The sequence below is a fragment of the Toxorhynchites rutilus genome, chromosome 3 (genome assembly GCF_029784135.1).
Source record: "Toxorhynchites rutilus septentrionalis strain SRP chromosome 3, ASM2978413v1, whole genome shotgun sequence".
Taxonomy (NCBI): Eukaryota; Metazoa; Arthropoda; class Insecta; order Diptera; family Culicidae; genus Toxorhynchites; species Toxorhynchites rutilus.
In genome coordinates, this window is record NC_073746.1 from 223,009,849 (window position 1) to 223,031,125 (window position 21,277).

Genomic DNA, 21,277 nt, shown 5'->3' on the forward strand with positions numbered 1-21,277 from the left:
TCTGAAACGTGCTGCGTATGTCCGGAGCCGTTCCGCTATATATACGCATACACATTTGAAACACACGCAATAATATTTGTCTTGCATGAAACGTGCCGCGCCGGTTACGCTACGTGCCTGATAATATAATATTACCTTAAGATGTGAAGTCTCCGTGAACAAAGGAAAAGAAGAAGAACGAAGGGGAATATTTGCCTAGAGAAAAATAGTGGATCTCACTGAGGCAAATTTTCATTCTTCGTGAGGAAATCGACTGAACAACATCGTTGCTGAGCGAGCTGGGCGGGAAGGGATCGAATGCCTTCAGAAAGGGGATGGGGATGGGGAAAATGGGGATGGAGGAGTAATATGATTGATAAAGTAAAATTTCCAAGGGCCCTTTTGAAGGTTATAGACAAATGAACTGAAGAAGTTTAAAGTCTCAAGTAAGGAAGTAAGGCATACTTTCAGTATCGTACTGTATGCAAAGCATTGAATATCGCTTGTTCTTCCTTGTTTTGGGTCATCACATGTCTTCGTTTCGGATTGAGCTGTGAACGCGAACAAATTACTCACTTGCTGATGCCTCTGGCATTGCAATCATTGCATCAAACTGACGTCATTGCATTAAAGTTTTGAGCTACACAATTATGTGGATAATCATCAAGCTAGACTATCACCAAGAAAATAAATGTTCTGGAATTTTGTCAGTGATTTGGTGTCGCATGACGGTAGGAAAATTCTCTCCACAAAGGATGACAGCTAAGCTAATATTAACAGAAAGGGCTTCTTTTGAGAAAAGCGCAAAACGGAGATAAGTGTGTGTATATTCAATTGCTTCAAGCCATCGATATATGGATATTTGTGTGCGTTCATGCGTGCGTTTGGTGTTGCAAATTATGCAGTCGTAATGATGATAAATATAAACATGGAGGAGAGAAAGCGAGAGGGAAATATTTACACTAGGGATTAGTTATGAATCTCTGCTGAGGCCTCCAGACTTTTTCCAAGCAGTTAATCTGAATTTCCAAGCAGTTTGTTTTCTGTCATCAATGCATTGAACTGTCGCTATGGTAAAGCAAGCGTTAATGTGGTGCACTAAAAAAATATTTGGGGAATACCAAGTTGTCCAGTAAGTTATATTAAGTTATTAATTTATTTCAGCTCGCGTGCCAGTCACAAAACTGCTTTTAACTAGGATTGCATTTACGCTAATCTTTATCATAATGAAACAGTGCTACTCTTTTTTAGGTTGTTGAGATTAACCGATTGAGTGCGGAGCAAAAAATGCGGATGAGTTTGAGTATATTTAAAAAAATACTAAAAAGCTTAGATAACTGATTAGGCCACAAAAGTTGTATTAATAGGATAAAAATACATAGAAAGTGAGGTTTATAAAATTTACTAACATAAACTCCCTTATCCATACATAAATAATTTTTTTTAAATAATGAAAAATAATATTTAAACAATTTCATTTAAAATTATGGTTTGCTGAACAAAGCGCGCGAAGTTCTCTTTAAAAAATGTTTCTGAAAGACGAAATCCTACGTTAAGAGGTGCTAAGTCAAAAATAATAACATAGAACAAGAAGAGCGCTCCCCCGTTTAAAACGGTTAACATATAGATTTCGTTTATTCAGTCACCAAGAAAATAAATGTCGTTCTGGAATTTTCTATGTAATTTGGTTTCGCTTGCCAGTAGCAAAACTTTCTCCACTAAGGATGACAGCTGCGCTTATCTCGAGCATATATTGTTCTGCGAGCACAAGAATGAATAATCAAACAATTATCGTCAAATGATTCTACAATAAAAAAAAACATTTCAGGGCGACCAAACCGGTAGAATGGTTATTTCAAAATTTTCGTAGCATTATAAAATAATATCCGCAGTTATAAACAAACGACTTGAATGAAACCACAGCGTAGTTCTACGTCAATAATGCGATCGTGTCTTGAACACAACCTCCTATAATTTTTTGAAATTATAACTTTTTTGTCCATTATTTTTCCATTTTGGCGAACTGCGCAATAAACTTTATTTGTTGTCCGCTGAAATACGTCAAAAAATGAAAAATATCAAAAGCTCTTCGAGGGATCTCCTTAGCCATATTGGTTGCGCGTTCGCTTAGTAAGTGATCGATCGTGAGTTCAAAACTCAGGGCCCTCATTGACCATCTTTGTGTTGTTACAGAATAACTACGTTCACGCAACAATCATCATGAGATCGATCCACGGTCGAAATAAGATCGATTCGTCCATACAACTGCTCTGCTCTGCAAGACACATCGGGCTGCTGTTCTATAAATAACTCAACAATGATCATCAACAATCAACTGTCTCCGCTGTCCGGTCTAACTGGATATTGGAAGAACAGAAGGAATACTCTTACGCCTAAATGACTACTGTGTAAACGTGTACCATATGAAATGGTATAGAAGGTAATACTCTAACGCCGAAAAATGGCAACTTGTAATGTGCTAATTATAGATATGATAAACATGTGACGTGTACACGATAAAAATTCGGCTCTGTTACAGCAAAATGCTAATGAGCCAAAAACAAAAAAGATCTTTCAAAAAAACTCTTTTTTTGAAATATTGATTTTTTTTTTCTCTATTATAGTGACTTTCAACACATTTCGGCTGGTTCGTCACTTTTACTTCCATTTTTGGAAGAATGTCGGGAGTGAGAATTGAACTCGTGATCTCTGTGTGAGTGGTATGGATGTTACCACTGCGCCAGATCGCCTCCACGTTTGAAATATTGAGTTTTAGTGTTACTTTCGAAGTGAAATAAAAACAAAACATTTTTTTAACAGTGCCTACTTTCTCCATATAGTTCCAATAATAACCTAAAACATTGTGGACATGGACATCAAATCGATCGGACCAACCGTTTCTGAGTTATATATATTTTTTTAAATTTTCAACCAATTTTTGTTTAGGCCCGTCTCAAAAGTTAGGCTGGAGTCAAAATGGAAAACCGATGATACAAATTGTCCTTTTTGTTCATTAAAAATGAGTCTGCAAAATTTAAGCAGATTAGAAAAAACTATCTTCGAATTCAAATGGAATCGCTCAATACTGGGTATTTTATAGCTAGAATTAATTCAGTTAGTGTTATATATTTTGTTTTGAAATGTGATTTGAAATCTGGTTTGGTGTTGAAAACGAATGGGTCATTATGGTTTATTTATGAGGTTATTCTTAGATCAGCAAGAATGAACGAATGTAAATATTCAATGACAGAGATAGCATGATTCATTGATCAAACTGTTGTCAATGCCCTTTAGTTCCACGACAAATGAACTTTGCAAAGTATGTGGTAAGCAACAGTCTTTATAATTGCTACCATTCTGCGTAATTCGTATCAATAAATAAGCATTATATTCGGCGAACAGCGAGGCAGGTTCATATTTTATACAAAAATGAAACAGCTGCATAATAGCAAACTGACATGAAACTGACTCTCACATTGCGTGATAACTAGAAATTTTCCACATTGCCATAGTCAGGTGCTGCAATCTAATTAAACCGTCGGTAATTTTACACTATCCAACCAAACTACATCCTGGCATGCATGAGCGGTGGTACTTAGTTCTTTAGACAGCCCTTCGCACCTGAGCCTCTTGTCCGGGAGGTTCCATCCAACCGAACGTGTTTAATTAAACATTTTCGTGATGTGAACATAATCGTCTCTCCATTTAATACAAACCACTATGAGCATCCTCGCCGTTTAATTACACCCCTGAATTGTTCATCGCCCTTCATTGCCACCATTTCGAAGTGGAAATCATCATTCGCATCGCAGCCGGATCCTATCAAGCAAGCCCTTCTGCCATGTTTCATGCAGAAGAGTGTGAAGAGTGAAGTTTGTGCAACGAGTGCTTAATTTGGCGTTGATATCGTTGCATGTGCAGAGCACACTTTGCTTTGAGCAGGTCGCTACGCAACTAGGCTCATTGGGTTAACTTAACCACCACTTCGTCAATGATTAAGAAGATTGCGTTATTTTTGTGATCCACCAGAATATTATCTGGCTCTATGGAGAGTCGAGCAAGTGGATGCATAGACGCCAAATGAAATTGCTAACTGATATATGAATAAAGAAAACTTAAAAAAAATTGTTGTACACCGTGTTATTTTGAGCTCTGTAGCCACTATGCCACTCTACCAGCTATTAAATACACTTGTATTACTATAAAATACATAAAACTATTTAAAGCGTTTCGGAGAAAGTGAAAATCTGGACAAAGTACTCGGTTAAACAACATTTTAACACTCAACTCTTACGATTTTCCTGCATTCAAACATACATCCGGCAGAGAAAACTAAAAAGACCATTCACAGCATAACACACATACACACACTTACGAACGTGACTTTTAATACTCCGCTTCCAAACAAAACAGTAGTTAGCGAGAAAAAGGAGCTAAATGAGAATGGTTAGATCAAACAGGATAACAAAAAATAAAAAAAGTAAAAAAAAACACCAACCTCTAGGTTTATGCCTGTAGTGAAAAACGATTCGGCCCGTTTAAGGAAGGCAAAAAAATCCATGAAAACGAAATTACTTTAGCTGAGATCGGGACTTTTTTCGTTGTAAGCAGTTTTCGCATCGCATCGTATTGCTTCTTGTTCTCTCTCTCTGTGTGAGTGTGTGTGTGTGGCTTTCGCAAATTTTGTAGGAGTGAATGTTTATGTTTTTTATAATATTCGTTTGCACTCGGTCTGATTCTTGCAAAAAAGTTATGGTTGTTTATTTATTTCCACTTTTGAGCGGTTGCGGCCTGATGAAGAATGTGGGTGTTAACAATAAGAACATGGATACGCTACATGTTTTTCACCTTTCATGCTGGGGGAGGATGGTCAAAGAAACTGTTAAATATTTACCATCGTTCATCGAACGGCAATGTTTATGTAATATTCGTTGTACTGGGAGTTCAATTCATTGCAGTGGGACATAAAGTAGTCATATTTTGCTTTTTCACTGATATTACAGGTACACTCTTTGGTTCGTTTCATTTTGACATTTTGTAAGGTTTGAACCTTACTCGATGTCCATCCATAAGGATAGACCCAAAAAACTTCGCATCAGTCACATAACAATAATGTTTTGTAACAGATCTTTTGATGTCATCAATTCGTGAACAATCAGGATGATGTCTGACAAATAAAATACATGGCGGACTCGACTATAAACAGTTTCAAATTTTTATCACTTTATAAAGGGTGTCCCATATCAAATTGCATCACAGAAAACCCGCTGTAGAAAATTACTCTTGGGTAATTTCTCATTAAAATTTGGGTATAAGTAATTTAGAGTGTATTGTTTACACGGTATTTTCATCGCTGTCAGTTTTTCGAAAATTGGAGAAAATGGCGTCAACCGAAAAATAACGCCGCGAATTGATTTTGCGTAAGCACCTGGAAAATCCTCAACTCTCTCATCGGGACATCGGAAAACAACTCGGAATCGTGCAGTCAATGGTGAGTCGTGTAATTAAACGTTACTACAAAACTCTGAGCATCGAAAGGAAGGAGAAATGCGATCAGAATCGATCAGATGTTCCGGAGGAAGTAAGGAAGCAGACACTTCCAAAGTTTGCCAATAAATACATGATTCGGCATGCTCATGTGGCAAACGGAGTGCGCCGTTTGTGACTACCGGGACTGTAAACGAGCAGAACTTCCTCAAGGAGTGTCTCCAGAAACGTCTGCATCCTCTGTTGAAGCAAACACTGCTTATGAGTGAAGTTAAGCGTAAGGTGCGAGCATATGGTTATGTATTGAAGTTGAATAAAACAAATATTTTCACAATTCTCGTTCAAGATTTTCCTACCACTTGCAAATAACATGTTTCTCCGTTACATGGAATACATGTTTTATACAGAAAATATGATAGAATGAAGACAGCCCTAAATTTCCGACAATTCCTTCCTCGAGTTCTGCTCTTATCAACACATTCGGCGATGATTTTTTATTGGTATAGATAGGAGAAGATATAGGAGTGCGTTTCATCACATTAAAATCCCTTTCCAGTTTCGAACAAAGATCAATTTCGCTGGTGCAAACATCGAATGGACTAACAGCAATTGTCACTATGTAATTGTAGAACATATGAGAATTTAATTTTCCGAATCTTCCCTTTTTTCTTCAGAGTTTTCCGAAAATGTTCAATTGTCATGTTTAGTTTGAATATTTTTGGTTGAAATATGTGTAATATTTTTATGGGACCCCCTCTCCATTCCAGAGGAGGGAGGGGCGTCATACCATCATAGAAACATTTCTCTTACCCAAAAACCCTCACATCCCAAATTGTGCTTGCAACCATCATAGAAACATTTATTGCACCCTAAAATTTCAGTATGTTTAATTTGGTTTCATTTGCTTGATTTATTCTCGAGTAATGCAGAAATTTGTGTTTCATTTGTATGGTAGCCCCTCTTAGAGAGGGGGAGGAATATCTAACCACCGTAAAAATATTTATTGCACCTTAAAACCTCCACATATCAAATTTGGTTTCATTTGCTTGATTAATTCTCGAGTAATGCAGAAATTTGTATTTCATTTGTATGGCCAAATGTCTTCAAATTGCATGGAATGTCGAGATCAACTGTCTTCTCGAAAATATTTTTTTTGTCAAAAATTGACTCACTGGGACGAGGCAAAACGCAGAGTGTCGACATCTCAACATCTCGACACGGGACTTCTTGCAAAATTTTATTTTGCACGATAAAATACCCTTTGCAAGAGTTTTAGCTCAATCTGACTTTATTTACTAGCGTCACAAAGACTTTGAGTCTTTTGAAAACCGGAAGATCACTCAATCTCAACGTTTCGGGCACTTTCAAGACATTTGGCATCGAACTTTTTTTTGTAAATCCCGATTTCACCAACATGAATTTACGGGTGTTTTCGGTTTTCTAATTGCAGAATGTTCCTTTCGAAAATTCGAGATGACTATTTTCATTGGCGATATACTGTATACAGCGCGGACTCGATTATATACAGTTTTTTATTTCTTTTCACTGTATATAATCGAATTCTGTATATAATCGAGTCAAAAAAATTTTTTTGTAGTTTTTTTTTGCATGTATTTGTCGAAAATTCCCTTAAAGTCAGAAAACACCTTTCGCACATGAAAAAAACAAATTTATCCAGATTATCTCAGGAGGTAATAGACGATCATATTTGATGAAAAAATCCTCCTACGCATATGTTCGAATTTTAATAATGACAAAGTTATAGAATTTTTTTTCCGGACTCTGTTGCCTCAAACTGGCTTTAAATTTGAAAGTACGCTACGGAAGACGATTCAGATGCTTTCATTTGAAAGATGAGAAAATTTAGTACAGGATTTAATAGTGGGACAACTAAAATAGTGGATTTTAATAACATTTTGGAAGTGAAAAATTTAAAAGTTAATAATTTTTAATGTGTTATATTAATTTTATCCTATTTTTTTATAAAACTAGATTGTTTCTATCAATTAAATTGAAGTTTTTTAACCGCTCTACAATTTGTTCTTTGAGGCCCAACTTCTATCTTTTTTAAGTTGGCTGCAAAATCGATATAAACAATTCCTGGTGAAAATTGAAGCAAAATTTTCAAAAATCACGATTTTTACCCCATGTACATGTACTAGACACTTGAACTTCATCCTCACACTGAAAGGTTACATTTCTTCTTGAAATAAGCAATATTTGAAATTAAAAAAAATCCAAACTGTATATAATCGAGTCCAAAATTGTGTTTGATATAACCGAATCACATATAATCGAGTCTGTTCATAATCGAGTCCGAGCTGCATAATAAATATTTTATATTTGATTATATTTAGCGTACCGTTTCTAACTAAAATGTTTAAATAATATATGGACCCTCGACGCACATATTACATAATGCATCCAGAAAATCTTATAAACCAAATTCAAATAGTTTATAAAAATTATTTTAGTAGAACTAAAAAAATTATAGTTTTTTATGCTACAGCCATTTCATGCCAAAACGATATAGTGGTTCTCAGAATTTCGTGAAAATTGGTAGATTTGTTCCTTATGGCGAAACATTAGATCCGTATTTTTTAATTTTTCTATTTGGGGTGTCCATTCCCAATTTAGAGTGGTCCGGAAAATCTATTTTTTCCCTATTTTTCCAAAAATTATTTTTTTCAAAAATTCATAACTTCTGAGCCAATGGACCGATTCAGATAATCGGTGTATAAAATTAAACAACACTCAACGTAACATAACAATCTGATTTTTGGATGAGTTCTGTAAAATACCTCAGCTTTCATAAAAAGTATTTGGTACCCTCTATTTTTATCCATGTAAAATATATATTAGGCTGTCAAAAAAGTCCTGCGGTATTTTTTTTGAATTTTCATTTGTTCATAAAATTAGTTACAATCATCTGTTTTAAGTCAAATATGCGCCGTTTTGTTCGATGACTTGTTCCCAACGAGATGCCAACTTCATAATACCCCTGTTATAGAAGCTCGCTACCTTATTGGCAAAAAACTCGGATAGCCAATTTTCACAGGCCACTTTTGTGGCTAGCTTCTGACTACCTAGCTCGTTCGCCATGGACAAAAACAGGTGGTAGTCACTTGGTGCAAGGTCCGGACTATACGGCGGATGCAAAAGAACCTCCCATCCGAGCTCCCGGAGCTTCTGGCGCGTCACCAAAGAAGTGTGTGGCCTGGCGTTGTCCTGATGGAAGACAATGCGGCCTCTGTTTATCAAAGATGGCCTCTTCTTCATGATTGCTACCTTCAAGCGGTCCAGTTGTTGGCAGTACAGGTCCGAATTGAGCGTTTGGCCATAGGGAAGCAGCTCATAATAGATTATTCCATGACAGTCCCACCAAACACACAGCAGAACCTTCCTGGCCGTTAATGAGGGCTTGACCACCGTCTGAGCCGCTTCAGCTCAATTTTGTCGGGCTTCGACCACGACCGTTTGCGCTTCACGTTGTCGTAAGTGACCCACTTTTCATCGCCAGTCACCATCCGCTTCAGAAACGGGTCGATTTTGTTGCGATTCAGCAGCGATTCACATGCGTCGATACGGTCAAAGATGTTTTTTTGCGTCAACGTGTGTGGCACCCATACATCGAGCTTCTTTGTGAACCCAAGCTTCTTCAAACGGTTAATAACGGTTTGATGACTTATCCCCAGCTCTTGGCCGATGCTACGGCTGCTACTATGCCGGTCTTTCTCGGCTAATTCAGCGATTTTGTCGCAATTTTCGACGACAGGCCTTCCGGAGCGTGGCGCATTTTCGACGACCTCTACACCAGAACGAAAACGTTGAAACCATCGTTGTGCGGTGGAAATGGAAACTGTATCGGGTCCATAAACTGCACAAATTTTATTGGCAGCTTGAGATGTATTTTTGCCTTTGTCATAGTAGTACTGTAAAATATGTCGGATTTTCTCTTTATTTTGCTCATTTTTTGCGACACTATAACTCACGAACGACTTAACCAAACAAAACACTGTCAAGGACTATATTATAGCGCGCAAAAATACCTTTCCAACAAGCTATAGTATGACTCGATACAATGAATACAACTAGAACTACGCGCTTACAACGACACCTCGCGGAAATACGGCAGGACTTTTTTGACAGCCTAATATAAAAAAAATAAATACACAGGAGTCGCTTTAGAAAAGATCGCCTAAATTCCAAAATCCGTGTAAAAATGGACTGCGTGAATTTCAAAATCCGTGTCCAAATCTAACCAACAGTGAATTATTAGTTTGAAATGCAACCCATATTCTAACAATTGATTAACTGTTTTGACGTAGGACTACGTCTAACCGGAAGATATAGGGGGTGAAATGGAAATCTAGGCACTGAACAAATAGGAAAAAATGCAAGATTTGGAACGCTTATAACTCGAGCATTTCTCAATAGATCGCAAAGGTTTTTGCATCAATTGATAGGAAATATATCTACGCATCTATCATAACGAATAACTTCATTTTTCTTGAGATAAATAATTGAATAATTGTGAAATATCAAGTATTGTCAAAATGCACTATGTGCCCATTTTTGATTGGTCCATTTTGTGCTCCTCAAATCGCACCGACCAAAACGGGCAACCAGAGCAGCAGCGAAATAGAATGAAGCACGATTGGAAAGGAAAAAGAATAAAATGAACGAAACATTGGTCGCAGTCTCACACATGCGTAATTCTCGAGCCAGCCAGTCAGCTTAAAAATCCCCGCTCCGCTGCCGTAACGATCTTTTTTTTTCAGCCACATTCTTTGTGTGGACACCGACTGGACAACATCGTTGCTGGACGGGCTGGACGGCGAGGGATCGAGTGCCTTTCTCAAGGCAAGAGGGCGGAGGTGGTAGCGCTGGAGTAAAGTAGAGTAGAGTTTTCAAAGGGCCTTTCTCAAGGCTAGAGACGAATGAACTGCAAAAGTCGACGATAAGAAAATCCGCATTCGGAACAGAACACATTCGGTTCGGTGGACATCAACAGGCAGTTGCAGCGAGTGGCGAGTGGCAAACGCAATCGCAAAACGGCATCAGGTAGCAGAAGAAAAAAGTTTGTTCTTTATACAAACTGCTTTGGTGGCAAATCCAGAACAAGGCGGTATCGAGGGCGTTCGAAATGGTTTTTTCAAAACCACGAGTACTAAGTTTTCCAAATTGGAACCATTCCATAAAACAAGGCACTTTTCAGGGCCATTAAACCTTCCAAAAAAGAGTTTAGGAAATACAGTTCAATGCTTTCTAAAACATTATCCAAAATAATAATAAAACACAAAATGATTTTTTCAAAATTTGTTTGCCAGGATCTGATAAGTATGTGAATTTGGCAGTTGTTCTGACCTTATTGATAGTTGGGGACTTTCCTGATTATTCAATTTTCACCAATTTGTAAACATAGAGATCCAAATTATGACCCCACATTGAAAGTCGACACTGTACCACTGTCATCGCAAATGTTCAATTACAGGTTAAAATTACCTCCAATCCGACACTGAGTGGTGCTAATGCGACGTGCCATTGAATGTAATTTACTGTACAATATGTCACAAGCTGGATGGAAAGAAATTTTCCAACTGTGAAAGCTGTGGCGAGTGGCAACAAATCGCTGAACAGGCAGGTTTAGCCGAACAAGATGGGGATATCGAGTGAAAACAAAACAATAAACTCTTTAGATTGAAGATAATTTTGTGATCCTGAAAAGGACCCTTTTTGACCTGCATGTGAATCCAACGAGCGAACAAATCGTAATGAATTTATTTTTTTGCCATCGCTTCCTTTTAACGCTCATTCGTTCGTCTCGTTGGACTCGCCCCTAAGGCTGAGTCTGCCGATTTGTCTCTATCCTGTGAGTGTGTTCCGCTAGAGTATAAAACACGCGGACCCCAAAAAAAAATCTTATTTTCTTTCAAAACGTAAACCCGTGTGTTTGTACGGCATCGGCATCGTGGACGTAACAAAGGAGGACAAGTTAAGGGAAAGGCAAAGTCTCACTCGAACCGTGCAGGTCTCCAGTTCCCTGTTGGTCACATTCACTTATTGCTCCGCAAGGGTAACTAGGCCGAACGGATTGGTGCCGGAGCACCAGTATACCTAACAGCGATTATAGAGTTTCGTCCGTCGTAGTGCTCGAGTTGGCTTGCAAAGCTGCTCACGAGAATCAGAAAACCCACATCAAGAACAGAGCAGCTTCGGTTCGGCGCTAGGCAACAATTAGTTTCAGTGAGTGGCAAAGTGTTTCTCCGGCACGTCGCATTAAATGTAATTTACTGAACAACATGTCACAAGCTGGATGGGAAGAAATTTTCCAACTGTGAAAGCTGTGACGAGTGGCAAACGCAATAGCTCAACAGGAAGGTTTAACCGAACAAGATGGAAATATCGAGTGATAACAAAAACACAACACCAAAGGTTCTTTTCAGAACCATCAACATATTCATAAAGAGTAAACAGTAAACTAATCCATTTTTCAGGTAGATAGGTAGGTATTCACGTAGGAGAAGAAAATAAAACAATATATTTAAAATATATATTTAACAAAAGCTGTCCCCTTTGTATAGTCCTACGTCACTCCGGTTATGTCCCCGACATTACCTACCCACATGCTACAATCACGATAACTGTTTCGCCTTTTATTTCTCAGCTACTTATCAGTGATACAATACAAACTTATTTCGTGAAAAGTCACATCAATTAGCACATAAAATCTGTTTACATTGGAGTTTATTTTTACGCGGTTGATACGTGCCGTGTCAAACAAAAAAAAAACGCGTAAATTCCGAAATCAGCGTAAAAAGAATCCGCGTAAATTCCTAAAACCGTGTAAAAAAACTACGTTAAAAAAGACGCGTGAAAAAAACGCGTAAAAAAATGACTTCAGTGCACAATCAATAATTGCGTAAACAAAATCCATTTTTTTTGTAAGCCGAATGTTTTTTATCAATACTTTTCAATTTGATATATTGATCAACTCAATCGACCCAGCAGCTAGAAAGTTATGAGTTTTTGAAAAAAGGAATTTTTTGAAAAAATGGAGAAAAAAGTAGATTTTTCGGACCACCCTTAAATGTAAATAAGCACTCCAATGAAAAAAAATTAAAAAATGAATCTAATATTATGCGATAAGGACCAAAACTAACAATTTTCACGGAAAATTAGAGAACCACAATAGCGGTTTGGCATGGAATTGCTGTATACAGAAGTCATTTGGAAGGATTTAAAACTCAAGCTTATTCAAGAAACGACACGATTTCCATATGAAAAGCGCATTTTCCATTCTGAGCCAAATTGTGTCTCTAAAAAATATTTTTTTTTTTAATTTTTGTTTTTTATTTAGTAATTGTTTTTCTACTAAAACGCGGATGAAAGAGAGTACAGCGATCGGCTCGTTGGAGCTATGATTGCAAGCGGTTTAATTCGTGTTTTAGATGATTATGAGGTGTTGACTTGTATTTTGTTCAACAAACTTAACGGTAGGAAGAAAACAAATTTCTGAACTTTTCTTGGAATGACCACGTTTTGGACACTTCACGGCCAAATCTGAAAAATCGCATATTCAAACCTTTTTTTTTTCTTACCATGTGCTTCAGAAGTACAACTCTTGAAAAATCAATATCGATGTTGACGATAAATTCCCCGTTGGGCGGATAACATATGCAGAACAAACAGAGATCCGTACAATATGTTTCCAGAAGCGCACACAAAAAGTGAATTGTCGTTTTTCTATGAGGACGCCAGATGTTTAAATAGTTCCTCGAAAGCCACCACTGGGTTAACGAACCCCCTTAATAAATAAAATCTACATATCTCAGCTGCACACAAAAAATCAATCACTGATAAGTTAATTATTCGTATTTAATGAATATACACTCCAGTAGGTGAAGCATGTGTTACACAAAAAAAGCGATTGACTGAGCGATAATTAACTGTTGGCTACCTCTCACGGCTTACGCAAACGTTACGATTACACCCCTCTTATAAATATAGACAGACCATATGTGGTCCTTCCCGGAAAGTGGCCGCTACACGTACAAGAAAGAATACATGTAATATGAGACGGAGCGAAATATTTCTCACAAACCCTCGTGGCCTCGCCAAACTTTATACCGCTTTGATGCATTCCAACAAGCGTTCTGGTGGGATGCCTCTTAAGAAGATAATAAACATGTCATTACTCATTTCCCATATATATCGGCTATCTGTTTCCCAGGCGACGTCTATTTGCCTTGAAACTTTGTGTTGTAACGGAATCCGCAAGACGATGGACGAACGGAAGCAACTCTTATGTGTAACGATGGGGCAAAAAACGGAAGATCAAGATATTACATTTTTTAGGGGTGTACAAGAGAAAGAGAGCGATGTGCCGCATTTTTATCGCCCCTTCAACAAAGCAGTTGAATTAAAACGTAATGGAAGATGATATATGTGATGCTGTTTTGTACATTTGCTGACATCGTATATAAGTTATGATTGGCAATAAACCTGGAGTAGATGTGACACCTTTCGTGAATGTGTGTATCATAATGAACGCGTTGATGGGAGTGGTCGACCGTATTCCTCCCCCTTAAGCACTCTGCAAATGAACAACATTAAACAGTAAAATTCCACCAAAACGCATTATTATATTTATGTCTCGTTTCGATGGCGCATTCAACAGCCAGCATTCAACAGATTCTTTGCCGCTGTTATATGAAAGTTTTCAGAGAAAAAACACATTCATCAATTTCACAAAACATTTTCTCGCCTCATACATATACACTTGGCAAAGAAAATGAATGTGTCCACATACAGACAACAAAAATATCGAGGAAGAAAAAAAAAGTTTTTCTGTTTTTCATCAAAATTTTTGTAGACAACGACAATGTTTTTGTAACCAAACTTATAAATAATTCAGTTAGTTTGATTTTTCCGCTTTCATTTGCTTGATAGAACATTTTAGTAAACTTTTTACTGCAGATATCTGTGTTTGAAAGAAAAATTACCCTTTCGTTTCGGATTATCAATATTCAAAGAATCATTGCACATAAAAATCGATGAACAGATTCTTGGCCAAAACGGGAGTTAATCCCGAATCCACGATGTGATATGTTGATTGTGTCACATTTACCCGAAAGACCTTCACCCGAATTTAACAAATATCTGATGAACATTTACCCGAATGCAACTTTTACCCGAATGAACAATTTACAGCTGCATTTAATTGAAAGGTATTTTTATATTCATTTCTGATTAGCGTTATTAAAATGATCACATTTATATATTAACTGGTATCAAAATCTCGTATATTTCGTGGTTAAAGCGAAAACGAGAGAAAACGGCGTTGTGTGCTATATTTTTTAAAGTTATGAAAAATATATATAGTTTCACTTTTTGGCATAGGATTATGTCTTTGATTTCTATATAGGGGGTTCACTCCACGAAAAATGTAACAATTTATTAAGAGATTTCAAACGAATATTACTCAAAATCGTTACTCGTATATTTGTTCAAAATTTGAAATTTTTTTCGTCGTGTCGTGATTTGAATTCCGGACACTTTGAAATCCGGACACTTTTGCTTTTAAATCCGGTCACTTGTTTTCTTTGCAATTCTTTAAGAGAAATCATTTATTAATTCTTGTAGAACTTATTAACGGGTGCGTCATAAGTAGCGGGACTAAATGGAAACACGTTTGGTACAATTTTTTTTTATTTATTGTATTTTTACAAGATGACCACTACAAGATGGCGCCATATGTATATATTTTCAAAATCCTATCAATATGGGTATCAAATGAAAGGGCTTGATTAGTAGAATACAGTTATTTATGAAAAATGTAAATCCAAGATGGCGGCCGCTACAAAATAGCGGATTACATATTCCCACATAACCCCATCAATATGGGTATCAAACGAGCTTGACTTGGCTAGTAGAACACAGTTATTGATGGAAATTGTAAATACAAGATGGCGGCCTCTACAAAATGGTGGATTACATATTTTCTCAAACCCCATCAATATGGGTATCAAACGAACGGTTGTTTATAAAAAACGCAAATCCAAAATTTTAAAGAAATTGTTGAACGGTTTTATTGTAGAGAAATATACTAATGGTACAGATAATGTACTAAGGACTAAAAAAATAAATAAGTAAAAAACACTTTTTAAGTTCAACGGTTTCATCGTCATTTAACATAATAATAATACAGATGATGTACTAAAAGCTAGAAAATAATAAGGCAAGTAGCAGTTAGTGTTACCACACCCCTTTCTTCATTGATCTAGGACATTGATGAGACTAAAATAAAATCGAGAGACATGTAATGAAACATCTAACCGTAGAAATGGAAATCTGACGTGGCTCATTTTGAATTTTTGTTTTGAAAAAAAAAAATTCAAACCATTTTGTGGTGGCAGCCATTTCGGGTTTGCATTTTTCATAAATAACTGTGTTCTACTAGTGAAGCCCTTTCGTTTGATACCCATATTAATGGGGTTGTGAAAAAAATATATATGGTGCCATCTTGTAGTGGCGGCCATTTTGGATTTGCATTTTTCATAAATAACTGTGTTCCACTAGTCAATCTCTTTCCTTTGATACCCATGTTGATGGGGTTCTGAGAAAATATGTAATCCACCATTTTATAGCAGCCGCCATTTTGGATTTTCAAGATATTGAAATATGCAGATCCATTTTGGATCTACATTTTTCATCAATAATTGTTTTCTACTAATCAAGCCCTTCCATTTGATACCCATATTGATGGGGTTCTGAGAAAATATGTAATCCACCATTTTGTACTGACCGCCATCTTGGATCTACATTTTTCATCAATAAATGTATTCTACTAATCAAGCCCTTTCATTTGATACTCATATTGATAAGGTTTGGAAAAAAATGTATATGGCGCCATTTTGGATTTGAATGTTTCATAAATAACTGTGTTCTACTAGTCAAGCCCTTTCGTTTGACACCTATATTGTTGGGGTTCAGAGAAAATATGAAATCCGCCATTTTATAGCAGCCGCCCATTTTGGATTTTCAAGAAATATGCAGTTTTATAATGTGGTGGATCACACCATTGAGGATGTGGCGGATCCTTCGGTTGAAGGAGGCCTGGATGTTGATAGCTCAGGATTATACACGGAAACTTCTAACACTTGGAAAATCAAACACCGGAATACTTTTCAACACTTGTGGATTTATTTCGCGATACTACACATTGGATAGTTGGATTTGGAATGAAAATATTACATTAATAGGGATCGATTCGTATTCGTATCACTGCGCATTGGGTTCTTGTGATTGTCGTGATTGTGATTGTGGCAGGAAGGAGAGGCTTGGATGGAAAAAAGTATAAGGATGGGAGGGGAAGGTGCTTTTTTCGATTCTTGCACCTCTTTCACAATGTCGATCGCGAACATAATGACTGCAGAGATAAAGGTGTGTTCCAAAATTCAGATCAATGGGTTAACAGGAAGGGGGTTAAATTTCTATTAATGTGGGACAGCGCTACAGACAAAGTTACAAAGTTACCCACGTACATACAAACGGGCCATATAATCGACCCCGTGCTGTATACCGGAGAGTTTTGCGGTTTCCCGGGTCGAAAATCGTTACTCCACACTCCATACTCCATACTAAGTCTTCTAGCATACTCTTATGCAACTCCTTCAATGAGAAATTTAATCGTCAACTTTTGACCGTCCTGATTTAAAAGCATTTTCTGAATGTGCTTTTTATTCCGGACATGGGTTTGTGAAATTCATATTAATTTTTGATTTTTTATATTTTTTTGTTAACAACTAGGTACTATGTTTGACACTAAACTAAATTGACACAATAGTAACTATCAGTCACATCAATTCAACATGCAAAAAATGTCATGGTTTAGGCATAATATTGAATGTAATGAAAAAGTGTCCGGATTAAAAAGCGTCCGGATTCAGAAGCATCACTGTATGCTTATTGTGCCTACACTGATTTCTAAAAATGATTCAGCGAAGTCTATTGCATAATTTTCTTATTTTCATATTACAATTTTTAATTTTGCTGCATATTTTGGTTGCCCTCACACGTTGTATTGTCTAGTGAACTGGTGAACGAAATAATACCGAGCACCTTTGAATCTATATATAGGTATATATCAGGGATGGCCAAACGGTATTCCTAGGCGCCCGCCAACTGGTCTAGGATAGTGTCACGTCCAAACGCAATGGACTTAATATCCCTCCATCTTTTGCGTGATCATTTTACAAGGTATTTATGATGCTCGACCATAACTCGTAATAAAGAAAAAAAATACTAGGAACAATTTAAACAATGTTTTCTCCAGGCATATCATTTGTTAACCCTTTCGCGTACAACATCGAACCTCACTCGTGGTGTATCGATATGAAATGTTTGCATAGCTCCAGGCGCATGGTATTCGTGAGAAAGCAAAGCAATGCTAAAAACTTGTCTCATCGCTGGCACAACTCAAATACGCACGCACAGCATGGTAGGGGAACGACTCGTTGTGTTCGTGTGTGGTACATGCTGTAGGAAATCAAATAATACGGCAAGGGGTTAAATGACCAATTGAAAATGCTGGAAACATCCGGCATAAGTTTTCGCCTTTGAACACGCATTCTCAAGTTTTAATGAAGTATAATTGTGCAGATTTTTTTTTCAAGAAATATTGTCATTAATAGACCAACAGTGATGAATGAGAAATTATAAATTTCTAAAATTGAATATTGGGCCCTATTATGTAATTCTAGTGGAACACAACTTTGCTTGTTAACTTTATTTTGCTGTTATAATTACAGTCGAGTGAAAGCTGTTGACATAATTTTTCGAGCTGTTTGGTTTGCTTGTTGCTTTCCTGATGTTTTTCTTTGAGAAACACTTCTGTAGTCTCAAAAGTCTCAAAATAGAGAAATAGAGACGCTGGAGAAAGAGCTCGATTCGATAAGATTCTATCGATTTACAAAATGATAGTGATGGTTATAGGGATCAAATTGACCGTTCGATTCAATTAACAGAATAGGAGCCAATATTTCCGATAGATAGTTCTAATACTTCTAGTTAATTGAGAAATATAATAATCATCTTGGGTGTATTTTTATGGAAAATAAATGCTTTGGATGTTCATGAATGACAATTTAAAAAAATCGGATTATTTAGTAACCGATAATTATTTTCATTTTATTGAATATTTATTAGTATGACCTATGTTTCGCCTTTTATTAACCCTCTCACAGTCCCACATACCGAGAATCAATAAAGAAAACAATAACAATGTCTGCATATTTGGGGAACGAATCAAGTAAATGGAACCAAATTTGGCATGTGAAAGTTTTAGGGGGCGATAAATATTTCTATGATGGTTCGACAATCCTCCCCCCCTCTCTAAGGAAGTGCCTGTCATACAAATGAAACACGAATTTCTGCATAACTCGAAAGTTCTTCAAGCAAATGGAGCAAAATTTGGCATGTGAGGGTTTTTGGGTACGAGAAATGTTTCTTTGATGATTTGACATGCCTCCCGCCTCCTCCATATTTCTCAACCAACCACAAACATGACAATCAAACAGGGCAATTGACAATTTTCGGAAAACTCTGAAAGAAAATAAGAAAATTCGGAAAATTGTCTGGAAATTACAACGTGATAAGCGTTTTTAGTTCATGTGAAGTTTGCGCTAACGGAATTGTTCTTTAGTTGATGGTGGAAATGGATTTTCAGATGAAAAAAGCACTTATATACATCTTATTACCATAAATAAAAATGAATGTGTTGGTAAGCGCAAATCTCGAGCAAGGAAAAGTTCGATTTGAGCTGTCTTCATTTTTTAATATTTTCTGTATCAAATATGTATTCCATGCAACGGAGAAACGCGTTATTTACAAGTGATTGAAAAATCTTGAACGAAATTGTGTCAGAAAATAATTTTATATTGTAATGACGAGTTTTGGTAGAAGTACCAGGAAATTTACAGTAAAAGAAAATTGTGAAGGGTTAATTAATCAATCAACGGATAGTTAACGGATAGAAAACGTGAATGTTTGGAAGTATTGATAACAAAAAATCCATTTTGGGCGAGACGAAGTTTGTCGGGTCAGCTAGGAATATCAGGTTGGGGAAAAAGTTATCCATTACTTTTGGGTGAAATTCAAAAATATTTTCAATATTTCTATTTCTATTTATTTCACTTCGTCTTAGATTTAAAAAAACATCTCACAGACTGACAAATCTTAAATACTACCTAATATTCCTAATTCTACGTTTAAAAACACATTTAGATACATTAAAATCGAAGTGACATTGAACTTCATTAAACGCACGGAAGCAGCTGGACAAAGGACAGTTTTGCCCGTACGACGTTGTATGCGGCCGTATCCGCCAATAGCTGTCTTTCGCGGAGCTGTCTGGTGGGAGCGTAAAACCGTATCTCGCTGATTAACTCCGCACAGTCGATGTTTCCGGACAGTAAATCGAAGACGAACAGACGTTGAATTTTCTTCCGCCTCGCCGAAAGCGTTTCTATGTCAATAAGCATGCAGCGACTTTCGTAATCAGGAAGATGAGCGGGATCATTCCATGGCAGTTGTCTTAAGGCGTAGCGAATAAAACAGCGTTGCACTTTTTCGATCCTGATGATGTGCGTTGTATGGTAAGGAGCCCACACGCATGCTGCGTATTCAAGGACACTTCGATGTGTTCGGTAAACTTTAGTTTGATGTCGAGAATTACCCCGAGATCTCGAATGGAGGTAACGCGATCGATAACAGCAGAACCGATTATGTAGTCATGGGACAGAAACGATTGGCGCCTTGTAAATGTGATTGTCTTGCACTTGCTGATGTTCAACTCCATGCCATTATCAGCACACCATGCAACCAATTCATTCACGTCAGCTTGTAGAGCATAGCAGTCCAATATGGAAGAGATTTTCCTAAATATTTTTAGGTCATCAGCGTAGAAAAGCTTACCAGACCTCAGCCGGCTGGCGAGATCATTGACGAAGAGAATGAAAATCAAGGGCCCAAGAACGCTCCCTTGAGGGACGCCGGATGAAATAAGATATGTACGGGAACGAGCACTTCCAACTCTCACGAAAGCTTTTCTATCGGTTAGATACGATCTGAGCCACTCAGTTATCCATTCACGAAGTCCAATATGTTTGAGTTTCGCGATAGCCAGTTCGTGGGGGACTTTATCAAAAGCTTTCGAGAAATCAAAATAGATAGCATCTACCTGACTGCGACTTTCTACAGTTTCCGACAGAACGCTCATGTAACTCATCAGATTTGAAATGGTTGAACATTTCTTCACAAAACCATGTTGAGCATCAGTTATGAACGAACAGACGAACCGCATTAAAGAGACTCCGGTGGACGAGTTCTTCAAAAACTTTAGCAATGCAGCATAATATCGAGATTCCTCGGTAGTTACAAATGGCGTGAACACTACCAGACTTGTGAATTGGAGTGATCGATGCCATCTTCCACACCTCTGGAAACCTACGCTCGCTCAGGGAACGATTGAAGATTGTGCTGATAGGAGTTTTTAATGCATCTGCACATTCCTTTAGAAATGCTGGAGGTAGACAGTCTGTACCGGCACCCTTGGAAGCGTCAAGGTTTTTCAAAACTGTAGCTACGTCATTTGGGGCGAAAGTTAATATATGCTTCGGATTGTCTGATATGGGTAAACATACACCGTTTTGTTGCAAAATTTGTTGCCATTCTAACGGTAGCTTCATAATCTCTCTACCATAGAATCCTTGGTTCTTATTGGCGACCTAGCAATAGATTTTTACAATTT